At 51.4% G+C, this 27,174-nt stretch overlaps 1 non-coding gene across 1 annotated transcript; it reads left to right on the top strand.

Annotated features, from left to right (window-relative positions):
* Window positions 1-24,827: 24,827 nt before the first annotated feature.
* On the top strand, window positions 24,828-24,933 carry LOC138084835 (U6 spliceosomal RNA). Its single transcript, XR_011145243.1, has one exon. It is a non-coding gene; the product is annotated as a U6 spliceosomal RNA (small nuclear RNA).
* The last annotated feature ends 2,241 nt before the right edge of the window (window positions 24,934-27,174 follow it).

The following is a 27,174-nucleotide window of genomic DNA, read 5'->3' on the forward strand; positions in this document are numbered from 1 at the left end:
CATGAGTTTGAGCAAGCTCCAGGAGATGGTGAAGGACAGGGAAGCCTGGCGCGCTGCAGTCCAGGGGTCGCAAAGACCTGACAGAGCGAACAATGAACAACAGTGCTCCCTTCAGCCTAGAATTCTCATCTGCATCTTCACATGTTCTAGAACTTTCATCCCTCTATTGGGGAGCAGGTCACCTGTCTGCTACAAAGATGGCGCTCATGAATGGACCCCCTGGTGTCTATGGTTTCCTGGGGGCAGGAGTGTCTCCACAGCCTCCCAGCACATGGTTTCTCATGGTGGGGTGGGGTCACAGCTGCAGAGAGGGAGTGAAGGGGCTTGAGGGAAGCCAGCTCCAGCCAGGCCCGCCCATCACCACCTGGAGTCAAAGCACAGCCTGCCTCTCCGGGCCATCCACAGAGAGGGGGACCAATGGCATCGCCCTTCAAGCAGAATAAAGCCTCCTTCCCGAGGTCTGCCCCCCCTGCGCACACCATCTCTCTCCTTCCCTCCCTGCCCCGAGGCTCCAGCTGCTCTGGCCAAGCTCAGTCCCACGCTGGGCCTGGCTGTCCAGAACCTCCCCAGGCCTGAGGTGTTGGCCCTGCGAGGCTCTAGCTGGGGTCTTGGAGCATCAGCCCAGATGTACGTTTCCTATCTTGTGGCCACATGTGGTCCCCGTCACAACCACTCAACTCTGCTCTACAGGGGGGAGCTGCAGACACAGGGGCGTGCCTGTGTTTCCATCTACACTGAGCGGAAAATGTTCTGTAGTTGTTCTGCTTCACAAACAGTTCTTCTCTGGATGTTTTTTAATTAAATTGTTTTCAAGCATTAAAATGATTTATAAACCAATCTCAGCTCATAGCTGTGCAAAAACAGGCAGCTGATTTGATGCACAGTCTGTAGTTTGTTGCTTCAGTCCGATTTTAGAATGAAGCATCCTTGCTGGGGCTTCCCAGGTGGCTCAGTGGTGAAGTATGCTACTCCAATGTGGGAGCCGTGGGAGACACAGGTTCGATCCCTGGGTCAGGAAGATCCCCTGGAGGAGGAAATGACAACCCACTCCAGTGTTCTAGCCTCGGGAATCTCATGGACAGAGGAGCCTGGCAAGCTACAGTTCATGGAGTTGCAGAGTCAGATGCAACTGAGCACACACACATCCCTGTTTGCCAAAGAAGATGAGCATTTGCCTAAAGGGAGATGGCAAGTTTTCGTTCACTTTTGCTTCTGTTTTTGTAATCTTTGGCAAATAATTGCATTGTCTGTCTGTTGTTCTGATTTTAATTTTAAAAAAATTTACTTATTAAACTAGCCCCCCCAACGCTCCTCTGTCCATGGAATTCTGCAGGCAAGGATACTGGAATGGGTTGCCATTTCCTTCTTCAGGGGATCTTCCCTACCCAAGGATCAAACCTGGGTCTCGTGCATTGCAGGCGGACTCTTTACCATCTTAACCACTAGGGAAGCTCCATTATAGTTGATTTATGATATTGTGTTTGTTAGTTTCAGATGTATAGCTTCAGATTCTTTTCCATTGTAGGTTATTACGAGATACTGAATAGAGTTCCCTGAGCTACACAATAATTCATTCTTGTCTATTTTATATATAGTAATATGTATCTGTTAATCCTATGCTCCTAATTTATCCCTCCCTCCTTCCCCTTTGGTAACCAGAAGTTTGTTTTCTATGTGTCTGTTTCTGTTTTGTAAATACTTTGCTTTGTACTATTTTTCTAGATTCCACATGTAAGTGGCATCATATGATATTTGTCTTGTTCTGCCTGACTTACTCCATTTGGTATGATAATTTCTATGTCTATCCATGTCGCTGCTGATTTGCATTTTTTTAGTCACAGTGAGTCTGCCTGTTTTCATGTTTGTATTCTTTGGTGGGGTTGTTCCCACACGGTGGGTCTGTCCTCCTGGGTTCAAGGCAGTGTGCTCTCCCTGGGTACAATCCTAAGAGCCAGGGTCTACATACTCTTCTTTCGCCAGCCTTTCCCCCAGCAACCTTGACAATGAGTAGAGACCCTGCTGATTCCCACCTGACGGGTGTGAGCAAGAAATAAACTTTTGTAGTTGTAAGCCTCTGAAGTCTTGGGAATGTTTGTTACTTCAGCACAACCCAGACTATGCGTCTGTCAGCAGCCTGTAGTTTATTTTTTTCAGTTTTTTTTTTTTTTTTCTGATCCCTGGTAGCTTTCTATTGACTTATCATATTTTTTCCTTATTTATTTTGCAGAGCTGTGGATGTGTTAAAAATATTAACCCTTCTAGTGACGTGGTTATTTTGTCAGCAGCTGGAAATCTCCTTAAAAGGCGATTGGCCCTAGGATTTTTCACTGCTGTCAGGAAGAAGGGCAGAGGTCCAATGGTTCTGAAACCAGGATCATCATTTTTAGCATACCTCTTTCGACATTTTACTAACTGAGCACTAATGAGTCTGTTTCAACTTGCTAGATTACCTGTGGGTACCTGTTTCAACCACTTTATCTCAGCAGATTCACGGGGCAGTTCCACAGTTCAAAGCTGATATTGTACTTGCACTGGCCTGGAGATTTCTTTAAGAAATGATTTTTTTAAAAAACAACTGGGTTTGGCTGCAATGACAGCAGCAGCTTTTTCCAGAACATGGCTCCATGAAAGCAATTTCTGAAAAATACTGCATCTGGGAAGCAGTTTTATGGCCAGAGAATTTGGGGAGACCCTCATGTGCCTTTGTGAAAACAGTAACGCAGGAGCATCATCATTGGGCCTGAGTGGGGACGCCTATCTAAGGCTCGTACCATAGGTTCCTTAATCTCTTTGCCCAGGCAACACTTTCCCCCACAAAGCCATGAAAGAAGTGTGTGGAACACCTTTAGGAAAAGTTTATCTAAAGAGTAAGATTGGGGATCTTACCACCCATTTAACCAGGGCTTGGAGCAAAGTGTGAATTATTTTTAGAGGACCCCCAGGCTGTTGGCTAAGCCCCGTCCCAAGATGGGTGGCCTTCCTTTTAGCTTTGAGGCTTGTTGGGCTGCCATCCCTCCCCACCATCCCCGGGGGACTGGGTTCCCTAGGGAGCCGCCCCAGTTCTCTGTTGCTGGACGTTTGCCAAACTCGAGTTTTGCACGGAAGACAGGTAATCTAGCTCACCTGGAGTCAGGGTTCTGAACTTGGCTGCACGTGAGAATCACTTGGGAGCTTTAAATGAAATCCTCATGTCTGGACCACACCCAGAGCAGATTAGATCAGAACTGGGGGTGGATTCGGGGACCAGGTCTCACAAACTCCCAGGTGATTCAAGCCTGCAGCCAAGGGTAAACAGCAAATGCCGAGGCAGTGCCTCCCACTCGCTCGTGGCCCACCTGAGGGCTGGGGTTTTGTCCCATCTGAAAGAGGGGCAGGGACTTTGTAGAATCTTGAGGGGATGGGGGCGGCACAGCTTGTATTGGCTATGCCTCTCTCCTGCTGAGAAGCTGTGTTCAAACACAGCTTGCAGAAGCCTGGCCAGCAGACAGCTGCCTGCCTATCTGCCCAGGCTGATCCCTTGCACGAGGTCTTGGCGGTCCTCCTGTCCCCAGGAACACTTTAAGACAGAGACATCACTTTGTGCAGAGATACTGTCCAGCTGCTATGCAAGCAGGCACCATCAAGTTGTCTTGACAAGAAATTCCTCTTCTTTTTTAGCAGTAGCCACAGTCTAGCATCTTGCAAGCAACTTGCTTCTGCCTCATCAGTTGAATGGCAGATTGCATTTCCCTTTTTGCATTGGCTGCCAGGGGACTCAGAATCAAACTTGCCACTGTATTAAACAGTACATACAGAGGACCTAACGGCACATATCATGACCGTGAACTTGACCTCTGTTCTGTTTTTAATTTTAGTTGGAGAATAATTGCTTTACAATATTGCGTTAGTTTCTGCCATACATCAACATGAATCAGCCATGGATATACATATATCCCCTCCCTCTTACCATCCCTCCCACCGCCCACCACTACCCACCCCTTTAGGTTGTCACAGAGCACAGATCTGAGCTCCCTGCATTACACAGCAAATTCCCACTGGCTATTTACTTTACATGGAGATGCGTATGTTTCAATATTACTCTTTCAATTCATCCCTCCCTCTCCTCTGCCCACCGTGTCCACAAGTCTGCTCCCCATGTCTGTATCTCCATTGCTGCCCTGCAAACAGGTTCATCAGTCCCTTCTTTCTAGGTTCCGCATATATGCGTTAATATATGGTACTTGTTTTTCTCTTTCGGACATGCTTCAGTCTGTATAATAAGTTCTAGATTTGTCCAGCTTATACGCATGGACTCAAGTGCGTTCCTTTTTGTGGCTGAGTAACATTCCACTGGACGCACGTCCTGCGACATCTCAGTCTCTACCTCTGCTTTGTCTTCTGCGTCTCCGCTTTGTTTTCCTCACCAACTAACAGCCACGTCATATTGTGCCCACTCTGGCCGCACCTGTCTCCCCAGTACAGGTCAGCCACTTCCCACGCATAGTCGGCGTGGCCCATTGGCCCTGGCCTGGCCGCTCCCACCTCCCAGGCTCCTCAGTCTCAACACCCCCGGGGCTCCACACCACTCCCAGACCTCCACTCCCTCCTCCAGGAGCCATCCCTGGTGCTCCTTGCTGCCAGCCAAAACCTCTCAGGATCACACAGATGACGTCGTCTTGTGGTTCTGTGGCCACCTGTCCACACAGCTCACTCCTGCTTCTGTGCACCTGCCCTGGGACCCAGCTCAGGACTTGCCCTCAGGGCCCTGGGAAAGATCTACAAGGCCTGCTCCCAGGCTCTGGGGTCCTTGAGACCACTGCTTGCCCTGGAAGTCCTGTCTGTCTGTGGGTGGGGCCTGTAGGCAGGGCCTGTAGGCGGGGCCTGTGAACAGCCAGGGCATCTCAGGGTCCAAGGGGCTCCAGGAGGCTCAAGTCACACCAGTGCCCACAAGGCCACCAACTGGGCATATTTGGCACACAGCTGTGTTACCAACCAGGGTTCTCGGCCTCCTTAATCAATAGAAATTGATCAGAGGCCAGACAGGAAATTCAGGAAAGGCTTTACTGGGGACCCTGCTGCAGCAGGGGGAGTGAGAACAAGTGAGAGGTTTCCTTGCCCCCTCCCCAGGGTTGGGAGGGATGAGCTGGTTCCTTATATGGGGCGAGGGTAGGGGTGTATTCAGGGGTCGGGACGGAGGTGTGGCTTAGGTGGTCTGCCCACCCCCTTGTGGCGCTGTGTGAAGGTGGACATGCACGGTACCCTGCTTTTACTTCTAAATCTTCAGAAGTGGCAGTCGGGCTTTTGGTCTTCCTGCTGCTTGTCCAGAATTTGTCCCAACCGGGCATGCAGGTAGTTATTTTTAGTCCCTTATGGTTTCTTTGTATTTTGTTTCTCTAGATGTTTGGCCAGGTACAGGCCCTGCAGCAAAGGGTCCCAGGTCCCAGCCTGTCTCACTTGGGCCCCACTACTTAGGAGCTGTGTGACTCTGGGCAACCCCCATTCCCTCTCTGAGCCTCCCTTTTTCCCTAAGCAGGATGGGTAAAAAGAGCGCAGCCAACCAGGCACCACTCAGCGAGCTCTCAGGAGACACCAGCTCCTGTTGTCCTGGGAGGGGGGGTCCCTTGGGGGCAACAGCCCATCCTCTGCTTCTCAGAGAGTGTCCAGGCGGAGGACCCTGGGGGCCCACACTCTGGGAGCTAGGGGTGGCGGAAAGGCAGCCATGGGGTGAGATATCAGTGGAAACAGGATCTGGAACCAAGGGGCAAGCCACACAGATTAGCGCTAGGCCTCTGTTTGCCCACCTGCCCAATGGGGCCGCAGCAGGACTCACCTTGCCAGGTGAGGTGGAAAGGAACAGATGATGCTGAGGCCGCCGGCTGAGTTGATGTGTGATGACTTGGGGGTGGGGTTGCTCTGGGATTTCTGACCCATTTTTCCAGGTACTCATCCTCCTCGCCCCACAGCTGTGGGGTTTCCAAGATCCCCTCACTCAGCCTCTGTGTCCTGGACATTCTGGAATCTCTGAGACCAGCGTGGACCCGTTTCCTCTGCTCCAACTGGAGATGCGGGCTGGCTTGGCCCTGCAGTGTCAGCTGCCGGGACAGCTGGCTCCAGAGGCTGTTGCCGTGGAAACCCAGACTGATGTTCTCCCAAACAGCTGAATTATTTGTGGTTTCCCTGCCTAGTGTCCCAGCCGAGCAGGCCAGGATGGTGGCTGGGGAGGGGTGGGGGCTGAGAGAAGCCTCTAGGAGGGAGCCCCCTTCTAGGGCCCTCAGGCCTGCCTTGGCCTTCTCCACAGGGAAATGATCCAAAGACACTGAGATTTTGGGAGATGGGGGAAGGGTGTGATTGGAAAAAATGTGCTGAGGTCATCAGGTTTGCTTCCAAAAGCGCTTCTCTGGGAGAGTATGGGGCCAGCAAGCTCCTCCAGAGTTGCTGGGGGAGTTTTCTCCTTGGTGATGGTGCCCACTCCCAGTTATGCCTCTGGCAAGGGGTGCCCCAAGGGAGCCCTGGACCCGTGTACAGGACATGGAGCCAAGGCTGCTTTCATTAGCTCATCCCAGCTCTGCCTCTGATTGGCTGCCTGACTCACAGCTCTCAGTGCCTCTCAGAGCCTTGGCTTGCTTATCTGTGAAATGGGGACAGCATTGCTCACACCACCCAGGCTCAGCTGAGGAGGTCTGAGTGAGAACTTCTGGAAGCCAGAGCAACTGCCTCCTCTGAAGGGTCTTCCCATGGGGCACCAGGCGTTTTGGGAATGAAGAGAATTGTGCAGCGCCTCCAGATCTGAGACACGCGGCTACTTTGATTTTCAGTTCAGACTGAAACTGGACAGATTCAGACCAGACCTGGACACCTTGCTCCGTAGACAGCTGAGCAGGGTCTGTAAAGGGGGCGGCCACTGGAAATGAGTCAGATGGTGAATCCATGGGTGGCGGGGCACCCACAGTGCAGACTTGGAAGCAAGCAGGGTGGCCATGAAGGGCTGCCAGCCAGACCCCACATGAAACTGGGAGTGACGGGTGGCTGACTGGCACGTGTAGAGATGGGCTCATGAGCTGCACCGTCGCTCAGAAGCCCTTCCAGCACGGAGAGAGAAAGCGGCTTTAAACGGCAGGGAAATGCACATTCTAGCCAGGATAGCAAATAAAGCACGCACGGCACCTCCCTCCACCCAGCCTGGGCAGACATCACTAATTGATCACAGCACTCTTTACTGCAGAGTCCAGACTCCCTCCCCAAACTGTCGTCAGCGCAGCAGGCCTGGCCAACACTTGTCAACCAGGTTTGCGTGTGAGGTAATCCTGCTCGCCGTCCCCATGCTGGAAGCCGCGTGAGGTCCCTCTGGTGTCTCTGTGCACAGAGGACCCCACACCAGGCTGCAGGGCAGGCACTGCCCTCAGGCGCCTGCTCCAGGTGCTGTGCGGGTCACTCTCTGATTCTTCTCCTTGACTGAGGGTCCCTCTGCTCCCCCAGGAAGATGGATTTGCTGATGAGTCAGTGCAGGGACTCTTTCTCAAACCTGCAGAGCCTGCAAATCGGCTGGGGAGTCTTGTTGAGTCCTGAGTCAGCAAGTTGGCATCTAGCACGGATCCCACCTTCTAACCAGCTGCCAGGCCATGCCAGTGCTGCCTCGTGGAGGACCAGATGTTAGGCAGAGAGGGTGCAGACAGCTCTCAAATAATGAAACAGGCAGAGAGAATGGGATCCAAAGCTTAGGGGCTGGATCCAAGGCTTAGATTTTGATTTGATGCGAGCACTTGTGAGATGTTCTTCCTTGCTCCACTGGAGGAGGACATACCTGCAAGGAGGCAAAGCCCCCTTCCTGTCCACCTCCCCAGGAATGTGCTGGCCTTTATTCCTTCCCTGCATTTTTTAGACTCCAGCTGGTGCTGGGGAGAAAAATGGAGGGTGTGATTTGTCCCTCTGGAAAGCATACATCCCCTTCCAATGACTCGGGGAGGGTTGGGCCAGCTGGGGGCCAGCCTTTAACTGAAGGTCACCTTTCCTGGTATGCCTCCTGTCCTGGGTTGGAATTGGATCTTTCCAGCAACTATACCAGGCTCTTGGTTTCGAGGACCACTTCTTTCTTCCAATGCAGGCAGCGTGACGTGTGGTGTATGCACTATCACCGAGAATCTTGCAAAACCATTGTTCTAGCTGTTAAGGTTGTATAACCAATGAGCCCAAACTTAAGGGTGGAAACTCACCCTTTGTTAGGCTCACAGATTCTGTGGGTCAGGAATTTGGACAGGGCGTAGCAGGGGAGGTTCACCCTCTCATGTGCATCTGGCACTTACAGTGGGGCTCTCAGATGAGCCCTCCACCAGGACGGTCAGCTGGAACACCCACGTTTGGCCCCTTCATGCACCTCGGGCTTGCTCACGGCATGGTGGCAGGATTCCAGGGGTGAGCACTGGACGGAAGAGATGGAAGCAGAAAGGGGAACAAGGAAGAATAAAAGAGAGAGGGTACAAATCGAAAACAAACACTCACATGATAAAGCATTTCAATATTTAAACTAAATATTAACAGTGTAAACACTTTAATTAAAAGGGGTGATTGGAATAGAAAAATAAGACTCAATTGTACATGTGATTTATGCCTATAAGAAATGAACTCTATGTGATATTTACTCACTAAAAGTGACTATTAATATCAGATAAAACAGACTTCAAGATAAACCGATAATTGAGGGAGAAAAGGGACATTGTACAATAGTGAACAGGTTAAGTCATAGTTTTAAATGTGTATGCACCTACTAGTCGAATCTCAAAATGCATGAAAAAGATGGGTAATATTAAACAGAGAAATAACTCTATAGTAAAGTATTCAACTTACCCTCTATTTATGATTGATAGAACTAGACCTGTCCCCCTCTGCCCCCTGCCAAATGCAAATAAATACATAGGATATTTGAAAAATCTCCAACCTGACCTCAAAATCGAAATTTACAGAAAATACTTCCTACAATTACAGAATAAATTTTTTTCACGTGCCATTGTAATTCACCAAGATAGACCAAATGCTGGTCCATAAAGTACGTCTCGATTAACTTAAAAGTACTGAAATCCCAAATAATAACAGAAACGTATTCAAATGAACGGGATACAGCTAAAGCAATGTTTAAGGGGAAACTTCACCTTTAAATGCTTAGAAAAGAAGAAAGGTGTAAAATCAATGACCTAAATTTCCTCCATACAAAGTGAGAGAAGGAAGGGCAAAGTAATCCTGGGGCGGGGGGGTGGGGGGTAGGAAATAAGAAAAATAAAAGCAGAAACCAATGAAACACAAAGCACAGAGATAATAGAGGAAACTGAGGAAGCTAAAACCTGTTTCTCTGAAAAAAATCAACAAAATTCAAAACAAAAAAAGGACAATGCAAATTCACAAACGCAAAGCATGAGAAGAAGGGCTATCACTACAGATCCTACAGGCATCAAAAATAATAAGAGAATATTGTGAGCAATTTTAGGCCAAAAAGTGTGCCAACTTTGATGAAATTGAAACATTCTTTAAAAAATATAACTTACCAGAAGTGACGTAAGAAGAAGCAGAAAATCTGAAGAGCCCTATGTCTATTTTTTAAAATACAATTTATTATCAAAACCTCTCTGCATTAGTTTCTTATTGCTGTTGTAACAAATTACCATCTACTTCGTGGCTTAAAACAATACAAATTCACTCTCTTACAGTTAGGGAGGTGGGAAATAGAAAATCAGGGAGTCACCAGTGCTTTGCTCCTTCTGGAGGCTTCCGAGGAGATGTTTCCTGTCCTTTTCAGCTTCCAGAGCATTGCCCCTAATTGCACATCTCCAGCTTCTTGTTTTTGTCATCATGTCTTCCTCCGGCTCACTCTGACCTTCCTGCCTCCCACTTATAAGGGCTTTTTTGTTACACTCTGCATGCTTGGAGGCTAAGCCCCTCCATCATGTCCGAGTTTTGTGACCCATGTAGCCTGCCAAGCTCCTCTGTCTGCGGGATTATCCCAGCCTGAGTACTGGAGTGGGTCGCCAAGCCCTCCTCCAGGGCATCTTCCTGACCCAGGGATCAAGCCTGCATCTCCTGCCACTCCTGCATTTGCAGGTGGATTCTTTACCACTGAGCCGCCTGGGAACTCCAATTACATTGTGCTTATTGGTTAATACAGGATAATCTTCCCATGTCAAGATTCTTAACCTTCATCCCATCTGCAAAGTCTCTTTTGCAAGGTGAATTCACATTCACAGGTTGTAGGGATTAGGATGTGAGCATTTTGGGGAATCACTAATCTGCCTACCACAGTGACAAGAGAAAATCATTGTTTATGCTCGTTGATTCCATGGGCCGGGAATTCCAACAGGGCACAGTGGGGATGACTTGCTCTTTTTAATTTAAAAAATTTATTTAGTTTGGCTGTGCTGGGTCTCCCCTGCTGCCCACAGGCCTTCTCTAGCTGCAGGGAGCAGGGGCTACTCTCTACTTGTGGTGCACAGGCCTCTCTTGCTGCGGAGCATGGGCTCCAGGGTACACAGGCTTCAGTCGTTGCAACACGTGGGCTCAGTTGCCCTGAAGCATGTGGGATCTTCCCGAACCAAGGATTGAACCCATGTCCCCTACATCAGCAGGCAGATTCCTAACCAGTGGACCACCAGGGAAGGTTCAGGATGGTTCACTTTTTCATGATGACGTCTGAGACCTCAGTTAGACGATTCAAGGACTCAGGGCTGAAATGAGCAGAGTGCACTGGCAGTTGTCAGGTAGCCATTGCTGGCTCAGCTGAGAGGTCCCTAAAGCTGTCAATACAGCCTCCAGCCTTTCGTGTGGCTTGTGCTTCCTTACCAGATGGTGGTAAGGGTGCACAGGTCCCACAGGTGATGGCTCCCACAGACAGAGGACCACGAGGAAGCTGTATCGCTGCTTGTGATCTAGCCTTGGAAGTCAGACAGCATCACATCTGTTCATCAAGATGATCACAAAAGCCCCACCCACTTTCAAGGGAGAGGAAAACAGACCCTATCCCTTAGTGGAGAGGAGATGAGACATGAGACCAGAAACATCATAGTGGCCGCATTTGGAAAATCCCACCTACCAGCTTCCCTGATGGTTCAGTCAGCAAAAAAAAAAAAAAAATAAAAAAATCACCTGCCAAGGCAGGACACCTGGGTTCAATCCCTGGGTCAGGAAGAACCCCTGGAGGAGAAAATGGCAACCCGCTCCAGTATTCTTGCCATGGAAATCCCATGGATGGAGGAGCCTGGCAGGCTGCAGGCTATGGGGTTGCAAAGAGTCGGACACTACTTAGTGATCACACCACCACCATCTAGCAGAGTCTTTCAATGATGACAGTCAGGATTTGCTGCTCTTTCAGGGGAACTTTGTATGTTCCAGGAACCCAGGGACTTTGCCGAGGGAGCTGCCACCCCCCAACACAGGGCCATCTTGTAGTGACCAGCATCGAGGCCCACCCACTAGCACTTCCCTCCTATGAACTTTCCTGATCCAGGTTCATGAAGTTCACATGAGACATCTTGGGTCTATGGGTGGACCTGAGTGTGATCAGTCCCTTTAGCCAGTGTCTGGTGCCAGAATCAAAGCCTCAGTTAGTTCAGTGACTGACCACAGCTTGGTATAGACTAGCGAGATTTGAGACAAAAGTTCATGGAGATTTCTGGGGAGAAGCATTCCATGCCTCTCAACAGGGAAGCTGTTGAGACAACAGGAGACAGCTCCAGTCTGTCCTTTTGCTCATTCCCATACTGATGTGAGGGGGTGGTGAGCTGCCGCTGCCTTGCACTCCGGCCAACAGTGAAACCACAAGCAGAGCAGGGCATAGTCAGGATGCCCCTGGAGGGGTAGGTATAATGTCCTGGGCCACACTGACCCTGATTCCTGCTCCACCCTGGGCTCCAGTCTCAGCAGCCAACATATCTTTTGATTGTTTAGGCTACTTGGAAACAGCCTTTATGTTACCTAGAGCTGCAGGGAGTCTTCCTGACATAGAATATTTTCCCTTTTTGCAGTGAGGATAAGGAGGCTTGGAGAGGTAAAGACCAGGCTTACCAAGCTTTCAAGTGCATAAGGATGCCCTCGAGAGCCTGCTAAAATGCAGGTTCTGACTCCAGAGGTCTGGGTTGGAATCTGAGATCCTGAGTAAGCCCATGGTGAGGCAGAGGCTGCCAGCCCCAAGGACCACCCTGGAGTAATAAGAGGGTCTGGGGTGTGCTTGAGGCCACACAGCTGGGAGTAACAGGTTTTAAACCAAGATTTGCCTGCCTTCAGTATTAAATGAAATCAGCCCTGAATAGTCACTGGAAGGACTGATGCAGAAACTCCAATACTTTGGCTACCTGATACACAGAGTCAACCCATTGGAGAAGACCCTGATACTGGGAAAGATTGAGGGCAGGAGAAGGGGGTGACAGAAGATGAGATGGTTGGATAGTGTCACTGAATCAATAAGTTTGAGCAAACTCGAGGAGATGGAGAATGACAAGGAAGCCGGGGTGCTGCAGTCCATGGGGTCACAAAGAGTTGGACACAACTTAGCGGCTGAACGACAGCTGCCTGCCTGCAAATCCCACCTTCTCTTCACTGTGCTCTTGGAGCCACCCTTACCTGTTCACACATTAGCCTGCATGAGCGGAGGACGTGGGCAGACGTGGGTCTCCTGGGAGGGAAGCCCAGAACACCTACCTCCTGGTACCCAAGGATACCCAGGGCCATCTTATCCTGGAGGACATTGCTCACCCTCAAAATTTCTAACACTTTGATTTGTCTTGTGCTCAGTCTGAGCTGGCTGATGTTTCATGCTCCATTTTACCATTGGACGGCTGAATCCAGCTAGCGCATGCTCAGTTGCTCGGTCGTTCTGCCTCTTGCAACCCCATGAACTGTAGCCCACCAGGCTCCTCTGTCCAAAGGATTTTCAAGTCAAGAATACTGGAGTGGGCTACCATTTCTTCCTCCAGGGGATCTTCCAGACTCAGGGACCGATCATGCATCTCTTGAATATCCTGCATTGGCAGGGGGATTCTCTGCCTCTGAATCACCTGGGAAACCCAGATAGCATAACCCCAAATTCCTTTCTCATGCACACCACCAGGGGCTTTGTAAAAATGCAGATTTCCCCTTGTGGTGGGGTTAGGGCCAGGGAAACTGTTTGGTCATAAGCACTTCAGGAATTTCTTAAGTTTGGGGACCTCCAACTTTGGGGGTATGGATATATGTTTATCTTTGCCTTGGATGTCTTTCTTTCTGTTATGGTCAATATACCATCATGTCCAACCCTCAGGATAAGCCTGGGGATGGGTGGAACTATGATTCCCACATGACAGGATGGGAAACCAAAGCAGGTCCCAAGCTGGCGAAGGTGCAGGAACTGGGACTCACGTCTCAGGCTCCGGAGCCTGGACTGACCTGGCTTCTTCACAAGGCACTTAAAGAAACAAACACGGATGCCCCAGCGTTCCCGAGTTGCTGGCCTGGTCACCACGGCAAACATCCCGTTTGTGTAACGTGGGCCGTGCCTCAGCAGTAGAGAATCAGTGTTGATTTTGGCTCCAGCCTCTGTGTGGATGGATCCAACGCTGATATCCTTGATTTTCTCCCAAGTCCACAGTCTCAAAGGAGAAGTGGTAGCAGTCTGAGAGATCGTCCCCCCGACCTGGCACCCCCAGGCATCTCCCCATCTCCCAGCGTTCATCCCTATGTCTGGGAGGATGGATGAGGCCTCTAGGACTCTGGGCCTCCAGTGAGTCTGGATCATGATCCAGGCAGTTTTTTTGTGTGTCTGGCTCTGCGGTCTGCTCACAACTGGCTTCCTCTCCTGGCAAAGTGCAGGAGAGTGGGGTGGGCTGGGGGTGGGGGTCTGTCTTGTCCCCTGACACTGCCGGGGGTTGACCCCGGGGACACAGCCTCCACCAACTCTCTCTACTAGGGCATCTGTGGGCAAGCCAGGAATGTCATTCTGGTGACCTTGGCCTCAGAGCCACCAGCTCCTACCCCACCAATGCTGATGTCCCTTGAGCAGGCATCTCGTGACAGGGGCTGCCCATCCTGCTCCGTCTGTGCAGGAGACTCACAGATGCGTCCCTGACTCTGTCAATTTCCAAACTGCAGGCAAGGCATTGTTCCCAAACAGGGTGACATGAAGTGTGACTCAGGGCCAGCAGCCGGGGCGCCACCTGAGACCTCAGGGTCACACAGACACCAGTGCCAGACCCGCGGCATCAGAACCTTCTTGTTCGAGGGTCCCTACGTGACTCAAGTCGCAGCAGTGCCGTGCCAGCTGAAGACAACCCATAAACGGCCGGAGGAGTCATTGTTCAGTCACTAAGTCGTGTCCAGCTCTTTATGACTCCATGGACTGCAGCACTCCAGGCTTCCCTGTCCTTCACCATCTCTCGGAGTTTGTTCAAACTCCTGTCCATTGGGTCAGTGATGCCATCCAACCATCTCATCCTCTGTTGCCCCCTTTTCCTCTTGCCTTCAATCTTTCCCAGCGTCAGGGTCTTTCTCAACGAGTCAGTTCTTCACATCAGGTGGCTAAAGGATTGGAGCTTCAGCTTCAGTATCAGTCCTTCCAATGAACCTTCAGGCTTGATTTCCTTTAGGATGGATTGGTTTCACTTCCTTGCTGTCCAGGGACCTCTCAAGAGTCTTCTCTAGCACCATAGTTCAAAAGCATTATTTCTTTGGTGTTCAACCTTCTTTATGGTCCAACTCTCGAATCTGTAAATGACTAATGGAAACCCCATAGTTTTGATTATATGGACCTTTGTGGAGCTACAGGGTCCTTACTGACTTCACAGGCATTGCACATGCCCAAGGTTAATATCACAAATTCAGGCTTCACTCATGAAAGACTGAAGGTCCTTCAGCCGGGAAGGCTGAATTTCCTTTGTTCTATTAATGAGGATCTGCTCAGGAAACCTGTAGTGTGTAGACTGTGAAGAAGATTGTTCACTCAGAAAAAGCATTTTTATAGGCTGGGGAAGCGCAGTTTATGTGTAAATAATGTCCCCGCTACAAGGAGGGTGAACTCGGCATATCAGTCATCAGGTGCTCTGTCCTGATTTGCAGGCAACTTTGCCCCAGGTGGGACTGAGGGCGTGTGTGGACATGTGTGTATATGCAAGCGTGTGTGCGCACGTGTGTATATACATGTGTTTGTGTACGTGTGTAACTTTGGAAGGGCTATTGGGAAAGCTGGGAAGGACTGAGATGACCCCATCCATCCGATTTTGAGACTCCAGGGGGACGTTCCCGCAGTGAGCAGGGGATGGACAGGTCCAGAGGCCCTCCAGGGTCAGGGCCCCCCACCCCTCCTCTGGCCCTAACTGTGCTCTCGGCTCTGTCGGGGAGGAGGGAAGCCCTGTCACTGAGGCTGAGGCTCACCAGGGCTGGGATGTGAGGGGCTCCATCCAGCCGCCTGGCACAGGGCAGCATCCTGTACATCCAGTGTCTGCCACCACTATCGTTAGGGAGTGGGGTTCCGCGAGGGGCTGAGGCCGGCTGGGGCTGGGGCTTGCCGATGAGGCCGGCCAGCCCTCCCTGAGAGGAGCCCGTGGTCGGAGCCGGGCCCAGGGTGCCACCGAGAGATGGGGCAGAGAACAGTGGTGTGGCCCTCTTCTGTAGCCTGCAGGCTGGACCTCTGCGTAGCTGCTGCCTCTCAGGCGGGGCCAGCGCCCTGTCTGCTTGAGAAATAGGCACTCTAGGCGGCCACCTGAGCTGCAGCAATCGGAGGGGTTCAAACTTTACTCTTGTTTAGTTTCTTCTTCTCTCTCTTTCTCAAAAAAAATAAATAAATAAATCCAAGCAGTCTGGTGCTATCCTTCCTTCCCTCTCTCCATCCTTCCTGTCTATCCACAGTCTCCATCTGTCTGTCTGTCCATATCTCAGTCTATCTGTCTATCTGCTTCTTCCTTCCTTTCTTTTTTTTCCCCCCTTCCTCTTCCATTTGCCTCCTGCTGGACAGTGATTCCCGGGTTTCTGGGCTGTCCCCAGGCAGCCCTGGGTCACAGTAATCCCCCTACTCTGATGACACCCTCTGACTCCTGTGTGAGCTGAGGTCCAGCCTGAACTGTCCCTTGGACAGAGGGTCCCCTGTGCCCCTGGCTGGCATCCGGAGCATAGCCTAGAGTGGACAGCCTGTTCCTCCCCGGCGGGGCCTGCTCAGTGGTCTTCAGAAGCATGATGGAGGCGCTGGGCAGGGGGGCCCTGCAGGGACACCGCCTTCCCCCAAATACCAAGCACTGATCCTACTTCCGTTAACTGCTACCTCATTTCCTGACCAATCGTCCAGCCCCAAACAGAACTCGTCTTATCTGGTTTCATCTTGGGCCCGCAGAGGTCTGTCAACCCCTGGCATCAGCAGATCCATCAGGAAATCACCTATTGTGGCTAAAATTTGCCTTCCGAAGCTTGTGCAGAGCCGCAGGAAGTGACGGCCGGAGGCCTGGAGCCGCAGCACACAAAGCAGCCTCGCTGCCCACGGGGGCTGCACACCCACGGCTCCCACCCAAGGGCTCACGTCCAGCAGGCAGTGGCCATGGGCAACCTTCCCAGCCAAGCTCTTATCTCACGCTCTGCATCACGCAGCGATCCCGGGGGACCCCAGTGGAAGTCCCCAGGCCAGCCCAGAGGCCCCCCAGGGCTTGTCCTGGCCAGTTCCAGTGGACACGCATCCCAGGGCCTCGGCTCGCAGGGTGGACGGGCACACCCAGGCCCGAAGGGATGACCTTGCTTGGGTGGGGGCATTAAGAAAACTGCAGCAGGACCCTGTGGGGAGCCCAGGGCCCCCACCGAGCTGGGCGTCCTCCACAACAGCCCAGAGTGCATATGGGACCAAAACATGCGGCTCATCCACCAGGGAAGGGGAGCCCAGGCGGGCCCCACACGGGGTGGCAGGGTTGAGGGGAGGGATGGGCTTTCGTGGCCCCACTGGCCACGCTTCAAACATTCCCGAGTCCTCACCTGCCCATCCGCCCGCAGCGGGGCTCTGTGCGGCTCACCCTGAGTCTTGGAGGGAAAAAAATAAATAAATGAGCCCAAAAAAAAAGGACCTGACCAGATGCCAAAAGCGAAGATAACACGGGAGGAAGTTTATTTGGATGAGGAAATCCCTAAATGCTGTTGAAACTATGCTTGGAATTGCTCATTAGCGCTTAGGGGGGTGCTTTGAAGGAAGCACAGTCTCCCCGTGGGGCCCCTCCCCTGCTGGGTCCCCCTGCCGTCATCACTTATCTGCAGGAAACGGGCTCCCACCTCTGAATCTGCAGGGCGCTGCCCGGAGCGGGCCGAGACTCACGGCAGGCAGCCGGACAGTTCTGTAAGGGAGGATGGCCTTCCCGGGGCCGTGGCCCTGGCCCCATAGCTGGGCTGAGTGGCCACATGCTCCCAGGGCAGTGGGAAGAGAACGTTCTGTAAGGTTGGCCCGCGTCACGGCAGAGGGGAGGTCCCCGGGGGGCCCACCTGACAGTCTTAATGCATCCAGATGCCGCCCTGACTCAGGCTCCAAAAATGTACATTTTTCACCCAGTGTAGGGGACAGGCAAGGAAGCGAGGGCCAGGTGTCACCCAGGGCCCTGGGACTCTTGGCTGTGGCCTGACCCAGGAGCATGGGGCTAGCGAGAATTTTCAGATGCTCCGTCCGCCTCGGAAATGTACATCTTCCTGCAGGGCCCGTGGCAAGCCCGGGACACAGGAAGAAAGGCCTATTTTTGGAGGCAAGCTTTAGGAGCTGAGGCTCAGATGACCCTATCCCGGCCTGCCCTCTGACTCGGGCAGGAAAAGCTGTCAGGAACGCCTGACTTGGAGGCACACAGAACCTTGTCTTCACTGACAGGAGGGGCCAGGGGTCAGCTGCCCCTGCGCCAAGCTGGCCTCGGAGTGGGGACCAGACCATCACTGTGGCCAGACCTCGGGGTCGCCGTGCATTAGCTCAGGGCTCAGGGCATTTCCTCTGCTCCCGCCATGAACAGGTCCCGCGGCACTAGGAGCTTTGCACTGAACTCAACAAGTCACGTGACAGCCCTGCTCATCACAAAAGCCACCAGCCCAGCTTGTGTTGGGGCCAGATCACCTCCCCAGGTCCGGAGTGACACACGGGGCCCAGGGCGGTAGCCCAGGCCTCTCAGAGCCCCAGAAAAGGAAACGGGCAGTCAGATTTCTCCTCTGAGCAGGAGCTCGTTTGGTCCTGGCTCTCCTTGGCACAGCTGGCGCCCACACTGGCCACCTAGCTGCCGTCCTGCACCCCAGGTATCTGCCCTGGGGCCCTGCAGCTGGGGCCCGCGGGCGCTGTGTGCTGGGCCACACGCTGCTGTGGTCCTCCCATAAACGGTGCAGCATCTGCTGGTCTGACCACCCTCTTCGCCTCCAGTGTGTCCCCCCAGCCTCCACCCCTAAAAGTTGGGAGCGAAAGAGATGGGGGGTGAAAACCACGAGGCCTAGGGGAAGATGAAGAAAGATTTTCACTTCCCTACCTCCCAGTTCTATGTTTAGAATTTCCACTTCCACTGGCTGTGATTTTCCTCTTTATAAGAGTTTGCCCTCGGCAAGCAGGGTCGCCGAGGCCCCTCAGCTCCTGATTTGTCTGCCAGGACACCTGAGGGTGGGCGTCCCCCTGCCCTCCCCAATCCAAATTTCCCTCTTAAGAGAGAAATGTCTTCAGACTCCCAAAGGCACCTTTCTTGGGCATTTTCCTCCATTTTGAACTGTATGCTGATTTTCCACGATTCCGTTTGTCAGGGGGACTTGGGGGCTGGACGGCAGTTCCCACAGGAGAACCTGGAGGAGCCTGCAAACCTGCAGATCCAGAGAAGACACAGGGAGGGTGGCCCTCCAGACCCTCTAGAAGGGGGACCTGTACCCCAGATGGCCAGAGTGGGCTGGGAGGAGATCCAGCCTCGACAGGCAGCATGCCTGCACACATGAGCAGGCTGCCGCTGGCTTCTCTGAGCTTCTCCACGATGCTTCTGAGGCCAGGGCTGGGCATGATTGGGCCTAGAGTGTGTGTCCTCTCTGAAAGCAGACTCAGATGCGGGTAGGTAGAGGGACACTCTCCTTAAAAGGGCCCTAATCCTATCAAGCGGCCCACTCTTATCACCTCAGCCAACCCTAATCACCTCCCAAAGGCCTCACCTTCTAATACTGTCACATTAGAGGGAAGGGCTTCAGCATAAGAATTTGGGGACATAAACACCTTGGCTGATGCTTGTCTTTGCTCCTTAGACTGTGCAGCAGGAATGAAATTGTTGTCCCTTGCCTGGAAAAGTGGGCTCCGCGATGGTGGTGGTGCTCACAGACCTGAGAGGAAGCTAGAAAATATGCCTCTGGGGTCCAGAGACGGGAACGGACTTGCCAGAGCCCTAGAGCCAGCTGGTGGCAGGGGAAAGGACCAGAATCGAGGCTTCCTACTCTGGAGGTAAGAATAAAGATTCTCAGCTCCCTGCTTTCTGGACAAATGATAGGATTGTTTTTCTCATCCCCCTGGAAGTCAGGTGTGGCTGAGTGACTTGCTTGGCTGGTGAAACTTGAGCAGAAGTATTAAGAACCAGTACACGAGTCTGGTCTTGGTGATGGTGGAAGCGTGGTTAGAGATGAACCCTCACCTGGGTTCCTGGAGTAAGCACTGCACAGGCCCCCTCCACCTTGGAGATGCGGCACAAGTGAAAAATGAGTCTGTCATTTTAAGTCAAGAATCAGTAGGCCTAAAGGCCAAATTTGGGCTCACCGCCTGTCTTCTTAATTTATTTATTTTTAATTGGAGGATAATTGCTTTACAACAGAGTGTTGATTGGGGCTTCCCCAGCTGCTCAGGGGTAAAGAGCCTACTCGTGAATGCAGGAGGCGTGGGTTCAATCCCTGGGTCAGGAAGATCCCCTGGAGGAGGGCATGGCAACTCACTCCAGGATTCCTGCCTGGAGAATCCCGTGGACAGAGGAGCCTGGCGGGCTACAGTTCATAGGGTTGCAAAGAGTCAGACACAACTGAAGCGACTTAGCACACACGCCCACATTGCGTTGGTTCTTGCCATACATCAGCATGGATCGGCCATAGGTATACATAGGCCCCCTCCCTCTGGAACCTCCCTGGCACCTCCTAGCCCATCCCACACCTCTAGGTTGCCACAGAGCCCTGGGTTTCAGCTCCCTGTGTCACGTGGCACTGTGTATGTTTCAATGCTACCCCCTCAATTCATCCCACCCTCTCCTTTCCCCACTGTGCCCACAATCTGTTCTCTATGTCTGTATCTCTACTGCTGCCCTGTGAATAGGTTCATCAGTATCATTTTTCTAGACTCCGTATGTATGCATTAATATACAATAGTTGTTTTTCTCTTTCTGACTTACTCCACTCTGTATAACAGGCTCTAGGCTTATCCACCTCACTAGTACTGACTCAAATTCATTTCTTTTTATGGCTGAGTAACATTCCATTGTATATATATATGTAATAGCACAACTTCTTTATCCATTCATCTGTCGACAGACATCTAGATTTCTTCCACATCCTGTCTATTATAAATAGTGCTGCAGTAAACATTGGGGTACATGTATCTTTTAGAATTTTTACCATCTGTTTTTATAAATAACGTTTTATCAGAACACACTTAAGTTTTATCTGAAGATACTTTTGTACTATAAATAATTGTGGAAGAGTTGCACAGAGATTGTATGGCCCACAGAGTCTAAAGTATTTCTACAGAAACTGCTGGCTGACCTTGATTTAAGTCATTCAGATTGGGGATGGGCACGAGTTCTTTGTTACTATGGCGTGAGCTAGCCAGTTCTGACTACTACACTTTCTAGTTGGGCTCACATGTTCTGAATGCCATGTTGCACGCTATAACACTCTGACATACCAGATGTATTTGTGTGGCCTTGAAGGTTTCTCCAACCTGTTTCCACTGGCTGGTTGCTGACAGCCCACTATGGTCAGTATTTTGCACGCAATGAAGAAAGGCTCAGGGAGACAAGTGGCCCTTCTTGAGTTACCCAGGGCTTAACCAGGCCTCTGACCCCCACACTGAAATAGGTCACTGAGTCTTCGTCAGTTTTATCTGCATTGTCAAAGCTGGAACAAGAGCCAGATGAGGAAAGTTACAGGCCTTTCTACCCCAACACCTGTAGTTTAAGGAAACAGATGAAAAGAGAAGCCCACTGAGCCCAGCGCAGAAGTGAGAAGTGGTGAAATCTGGCTTCCCCTCCAGCCCAGCCCCTCTTCTGCTTCCTCTATTTGCTCTCAGTGGCTGCCACCTCCGAGGCTCACGTGGCCTCAGAGGAAACCATCCCCCCGTCTTGTCCCTGGGCCTTGTTTTCCCCACGCCTGCTTGCTGCATGGGTGCTGCAGAGCCAAGCATGATGGGCACAGGGGTGGGAATGGGCATCCTTCTCTGCCCACCCCAGACACGGAGGCTGCTGGAGTGGAATCTGGGGTGCTAGCTCTTTAGAAAGGCCTGTGAGAGGCCCGCCTGCAGCCTGCGCTGTAATTCTGGCTTTCTCTTACCCAGATTTCATGCTTCACATTCCCCAGCCTGGTCCTGACAGGCCCGAAGCTGGGAGTCCGCTTGGCCTGGGAAGGTGGATGAAAGTTTGAACAGCTGCAGAACCTGCCTGCCTGCTATCTCAAGCTACATACTTCTTTTTTTTTCCCTTCAACCAACCTCTTGGGCTTACGTAATACACTTGGAAGTCAAGGAGCCAAGATTCATTATCAACAGCCCAGGAGGGGTTTGCAAAACACTTGTTATGAAGAAATCTTTCCATTGAGAAAAATCCCCCCAGTGCTCACGCTTCCGGTGTCTCCAGCACGTCGCCGGGGACTGTGAGCGGCTTCAGAAGGGGTGTCTCCAAGACTCCAGAGCCCACTGCCTTCTGTTGGCTCTGCGTCTCGATTCTGGCACCAGGGAATGCAACTTGACCCTTTTCTTGCCCTCTGAGTTAGTCATCACTGACCTCAAACCAACAGCCGATGTCAATGATGGAGTTCTTAATGACGCACTGGGTCCCCGAGTTGCTTATTTTGCTGGATGCTCTCAGTGGCTGAAGGCTAGGTATTCCTATGTCCATTTTACAGAGGAGAACACTGAGGCCAGAGAGGAGGGCAGGCCATAGAGTCAGGGTACAGTCAGCATGATCCTGCAGGAGTAAGTGCAAAAGCAGACACCATCCCTTCCCCCAACTGCGGAACAGTCACTCCCAAAATATAACTCAACCCATGAATGTGTTGTTTAAGCCACTAGCTGTATCGCAAGAGGAAATGAGGGGCTCATCCTGCAGGAAGATGAGACAAGCATTCCACTCAGCCGTTTCCCTTTTAAGAGAGCAGATGTGTGGTGCTCTGGGCCTTTCCTTGGCCACACTGTCACCTGGAGCCCCTGGAATCTGAAAGACCAGGGCTGGGAGGCCATGCCCAGGCCCCTTGAGGAACACAGGGATGCTCCTAAAACAGCCCTTTAAGAAGCATCCCTGCTGGAGCGAGGGCTGTTAAAGCCCGCCGGCCATCGCTCACACAGTGCTTCTTTCACTGGGTCTCTGGAAACCGGAGCCCATGTAAATCCAAGACGATGAAGCTCTGTGGGTCTGGGCCACAGTTCCAGCTCCAGCCTGTGCAGCCGAGGGGCCCCAGCCTCAGAGGGAACTCAATGAATTTGTCAGGGAACTGAAAACAGATGATTTCAATCAGCAGGGGGAAAAAAATGACTTCATGGCCACAGTTGACTGAAGGAGGCAGAGTTTGGCTGCCAGGCCCTGCCCGGGAGGCACTTCCAAAGAGCCTAGCCTGTTTCTGAGCCTCTAGTCGGGTCTCCCCTACGAGGGGCCCGCGCCTTGCTGGCCCCGGGAGGGCCAGGACGGAAGGCCCGGTGCTGTAATGGGGGACCGCGAGGCACACAGATAACCCGGGACTTCCCCGCCCCAGCTTCCTCTCCGCAACTGCTTTCATGAATGGCCGGCTTCCCAGACAGCGGATTGGCTGAACAGCCGGCGGCGAGGCCCAATCAGCGGCCGCGGAACGCCTAGACTCTGCGTGGGGCCTCGGTCCCTCGCAGCTATGAATGGCTCGGCCACGCCTACCTTGCGGAGACCCCTCCCCCAGGGGATTGAGGAGGAGGTGTGTGTGTGTGTGTGTGTGTTTTTTTAATTCCTTAGACCTTTCAAGGTTCTGGTACAATTGTGTCATTCTGAGGCTTGGCTGCGGCTCCTGACAATAGCCCTTGGGCTTCCCTGCGTGGTCAGTGTTGACATTCAAGATCTTGTGACAGTGAAAGGGCTTGAGCAGTTAGAAACGCATTTCTTTGCTTATGGTTCCATCTGACTCTAGTCCCAGAGAAAGCTCTTCAGCCCCCCAGCGTGAACAGGCAGGTTGCCAGGGGACAAGGCAGCGGGGCGGGAAGATGTGGGGCCAGTTTCCCTGGCCAGTGCAGGGAGACAGGGGGCTCCCAACATGTGCAAACGCTGGGAACTTGTGCAAAATGGAGGGCTTGGTCGCTGCCCCCCGCCCCCTCTTGGTCACTGACCTTGACCTAGCTGCATGTGCTGCACGCATGTGAAGGCTAGGGCCGCAGTGGGGGAACCCAGCCATTCCACTGCATTTCCTGGTAAGTAGGAAAACATGTTCTGTTTGCTGACGTTATAAACCAGGCATGTGTTTACAAATGCTGTTTGGAGAAAGCGTGGTTAAGGGGGCCGCTTCCCGGCTCCTCTCCCCAGACAACGTGGTCGTGTGGCTGACAGAGCAGGTTTTGCTCTTCAGGGGGCGACCCCTTGGGAAAGTCAGACTCAGCAGAATTCAAAAGTGGGACAGGAAATTCTCTTGTAATGTAGGTTGTGGCCATGTGGACAGAGCCTTAAATGTCAGAGTGAGCCCTGGGAGAGGAGGAGAGCTGATGAGCTGGGGAGTGGTATTTCTGTCCTAATCCACCGCCTCCCGCCCCACTCTGATCCTGGGTAGGGCTCACCATTTCAGGAACTGCAGCATTAACCCTGTGCAAACTGCTTTCTGGAACTCCTGGTTACTCCGACCGACCGACAAGGCTCTGGGGCATCATCCCCATTTTAAAGATGAGAAAACTGAGGTTCCGAGTAATCTGCAAAAAGAAGTGGTACAATCTGGAAGTGGCAAGCCCGGAACGGAGCCCAGCTCTGCCTTCTGCTGGAGGAAGTGTACCTGCACGGGGCTGCAAGCCTGCAGGAGCAGTGTGAGGATTTGTAACAATACAGTTAGAGCACTGAGCTCCAGGCCTGGCCCTGAATTGCTGCGGAGGCTCCTAACTGATCAGGAATACATGTTTCCAAATGTCTAAGAGTCAGACTCTGAGCTTCCAGGTGGTTGCATGAATCTGTGAGCTGGTAGCCAGGGCCAGGCCTGAAGAGTCCTTATAGGTTGTTGTAGCAGCTATTTCTGCTAGTTGTCTCCCCCCAAATTTGTTTTTATCTTCTAGTTCAGTAGTTTATAATTTTTAAAATCTCAGAGTCCATTTGCATTCTAAAAATTATTGAATATTTCAAAAAATTTTGTTGATGTGGGTTTCATCTGCTGATATTCATTGCTGTTGTTATTCAGTTGCTAAGTCGTGTCTGACTCTTTGCAGCCCCACAGACTGCAGCACACCAGACTCCTCTCTCCTTCACTGTCTTCTGGAGTTTGCTCAAATTCATGTCCATTGTGTCAGTGATGCTTTCTAATTATCTTATCCTCTGTCACCCTCTTCTCCTCTTTCCTTCAATCTTTCCCAGGATCAGGAGTTGGCTTTTTGCATTAGGCGGCCAAAGTATTGGAGCTTCAGCTCCAGCATCAGTCCTTCCAATGAATATTCAGGATTGACTTCCTTGACGACTGACTGGTTTGATCTCCTTGCAGTCCGAGGGACTTTAAAGAATCTTCAGTGCTCGCTTCGGAATGATACAGAGAAGATTAACATGGCCCCTGCGCAAGGATGACACACAAATTCGTGAAATGTTCCATATTTTTATGGAAGCAACCTAGATGTCCATCAGCAGATGAATGGATAAGAAAGCTGTGGTACATATACACAATGGAGTATTACTCAGCCATTAAAAAGAATACTTTTGAATCAGTTCTAATGAGGTGGATGAAACTGGAGCTGATTATACAGAGTGAAGTAAGCCAGAAAGAAAAACACCAATATAGTATACTAACACTTATATATGGAATTTAGAAAGATGGTAATGATAACCCTGTATGCGAGACAGCAAAAGAGACACAGATGTAAAGAACAGACTTTTGGACTCTATGGGAGAGGGAGAAGGTGGGATGATTTGGGAGAATGGCATTGAAACATGTATATTATCACGTAAGAAATGAATTGCTAGTCTAAGTTAGATACAGGATACAGGATGCTTGGGGCTGGTGCACTGGGATGACCCAGAGAGATGAAATGGGGAGGGTGGTGGGAGGGGGGTTCAGGGTTGGGAACTCATGTACACCTGTGGTGGATTCATGTCAATGTATGGCAAAACCAATACAGTATTGTAAAGTAAAAAAATAAAATTTAAATTAAAAAAAGAAAGAAAGAACCAATTAGCTCAAAAAAATAAAATAAAATAAATTAAAATTGAAATAAAATAAAAAAAGAATCTTCAGTGGAGAAAACATTTAAAATACAAGAATACAGAAGCATATATTCTATTAGATATCAGAAGTGATCATGTTGTCCCATTTCATGCAGTCTCTAGAAAACTCCACTGTGTGCTCATGAGATAATGAGAGGGGAAACAGCAATACAATTTCAGGGTCATCGTGAAAGTAATTTTGACCCCTCAGACCTCCTGAGCCCGCACATGGAGAACTGCTGTTTTTGTCTCTGAGGAGAAGTTTGAGGCTGTCCGATGACCTGATGGCAGGGTCTCAATGTGTGGGCCCTGGCTGGCAGGCTGTGGCCAGTGACAGCCAGGACTCAGGCATACATGTAACACATGTGACATGTGGAAGCTGACTGTGCGCTGAGACAGCGCTGGGAGCAGAGACGACGTTGCGGTGGCCAAGTCCCACCTCTGAAAGGAGGACAGCGAGCTCTCGGGACTTCTCTGGGGGACCAGTGGCTCAGCCTCCACACTCCCAATGCAGGGGGCCTGGGTTCGATCCCTGGTCAGGGAACTAGATTCCCACACGCCGGGACTAGAGATCTCACATGCCACCGTGAGGACTGGAGGCCTCACGTGCCACAACTAAGACCTGGTGCAACCAAATAAACAGATCTTTAAACATACACACATAAGAGAAAGGTTGTGGTACGTCTACACAATGACATGTTACTCAGCCACAAAAAGGAACGCGTTTCAGTTGTATGAGGTAGATGAACCTAGAGCCTGTTAAACAGAGTGAAGTAAGTGAGAAAGAGGAAAACAAATATCGTGTATTAACACACAGATATGGAATCTAGAAAAAATGGTACCGATGAACCTATTTGTAGGGAAGGAATGGAGACACAGATGTAGAGAACAGACATGGACACAGCGGGGGAAGGAGAAAGTGGGGCGAACTGAGGAAGTAGCTCCAAGATGTATACACTGTGCTCGCCGGGTGGTGTCCAACTCTTTGTGAGCCCATGGACTGCAGCCTGCCAGGTTCCTCTGCCCATGGGATTTTCCCGGCAAGAACACTGGAGCGGATTGCCATTTCCTCCTGTGGGGAATCTTCCTGACCCAGAGATCAAACCCATGTCTCCTGCGTCTCCTGCATTGCAGGCAGATTCTTTACTGCTGAGCCACCAGAGAAGCCCATATATACATTCAGTTCACTCCAGTCGCTCAGTCGCGCCCGACTCTCTGCAACCCCATGAACCGCAGCACGCCAGGCCTCCCTGTCCATCACCAACTCCCGGAGTTCACTCAGACTCGCGTCCATCGAGTCAGTGATGCCATCCAGCCATCTCATCCTTGGTCGTCCCCTCCTCCTCCTGCCCCCAATCCCTCCCAGCATCAGAGTCTTTTCCAATGAGTCAACTCTTCACCTGAGGTGGCCAAAGTACTGGAGTTTCAGCTTTAGCATCATTCCCTCCAAAGAAATCCTAGGGTTGATCTCCTTCAGAATGGACTGGTTGGATCTCCTTGCAGTCCAAGGGACTCTCGAGAGTCTTCTCCAACACCACAGTTCAAAAGCATCAATTCTTCGGTGCTCAGCCTTCTTCACAGTCCAACTCTCACATCCATACATGACCACAGGAAAAACCGTAGTGTGTGTAAAATAGAT

Source organism: Capricornis sumatraensis, chromosome 8, assembly GCF_032405125.1.
Source record: "Capricornis sumatraensis isolate serow.1 chromosome 8, serow.2, whole genome shotgun sequence".
Taxonomy (NCBI): Eukaryota; Metazoa; Chordata; class Mammalia; order Artiodactyla; family Bovidae; genus Capricornis; species Capricornis sumatraensis.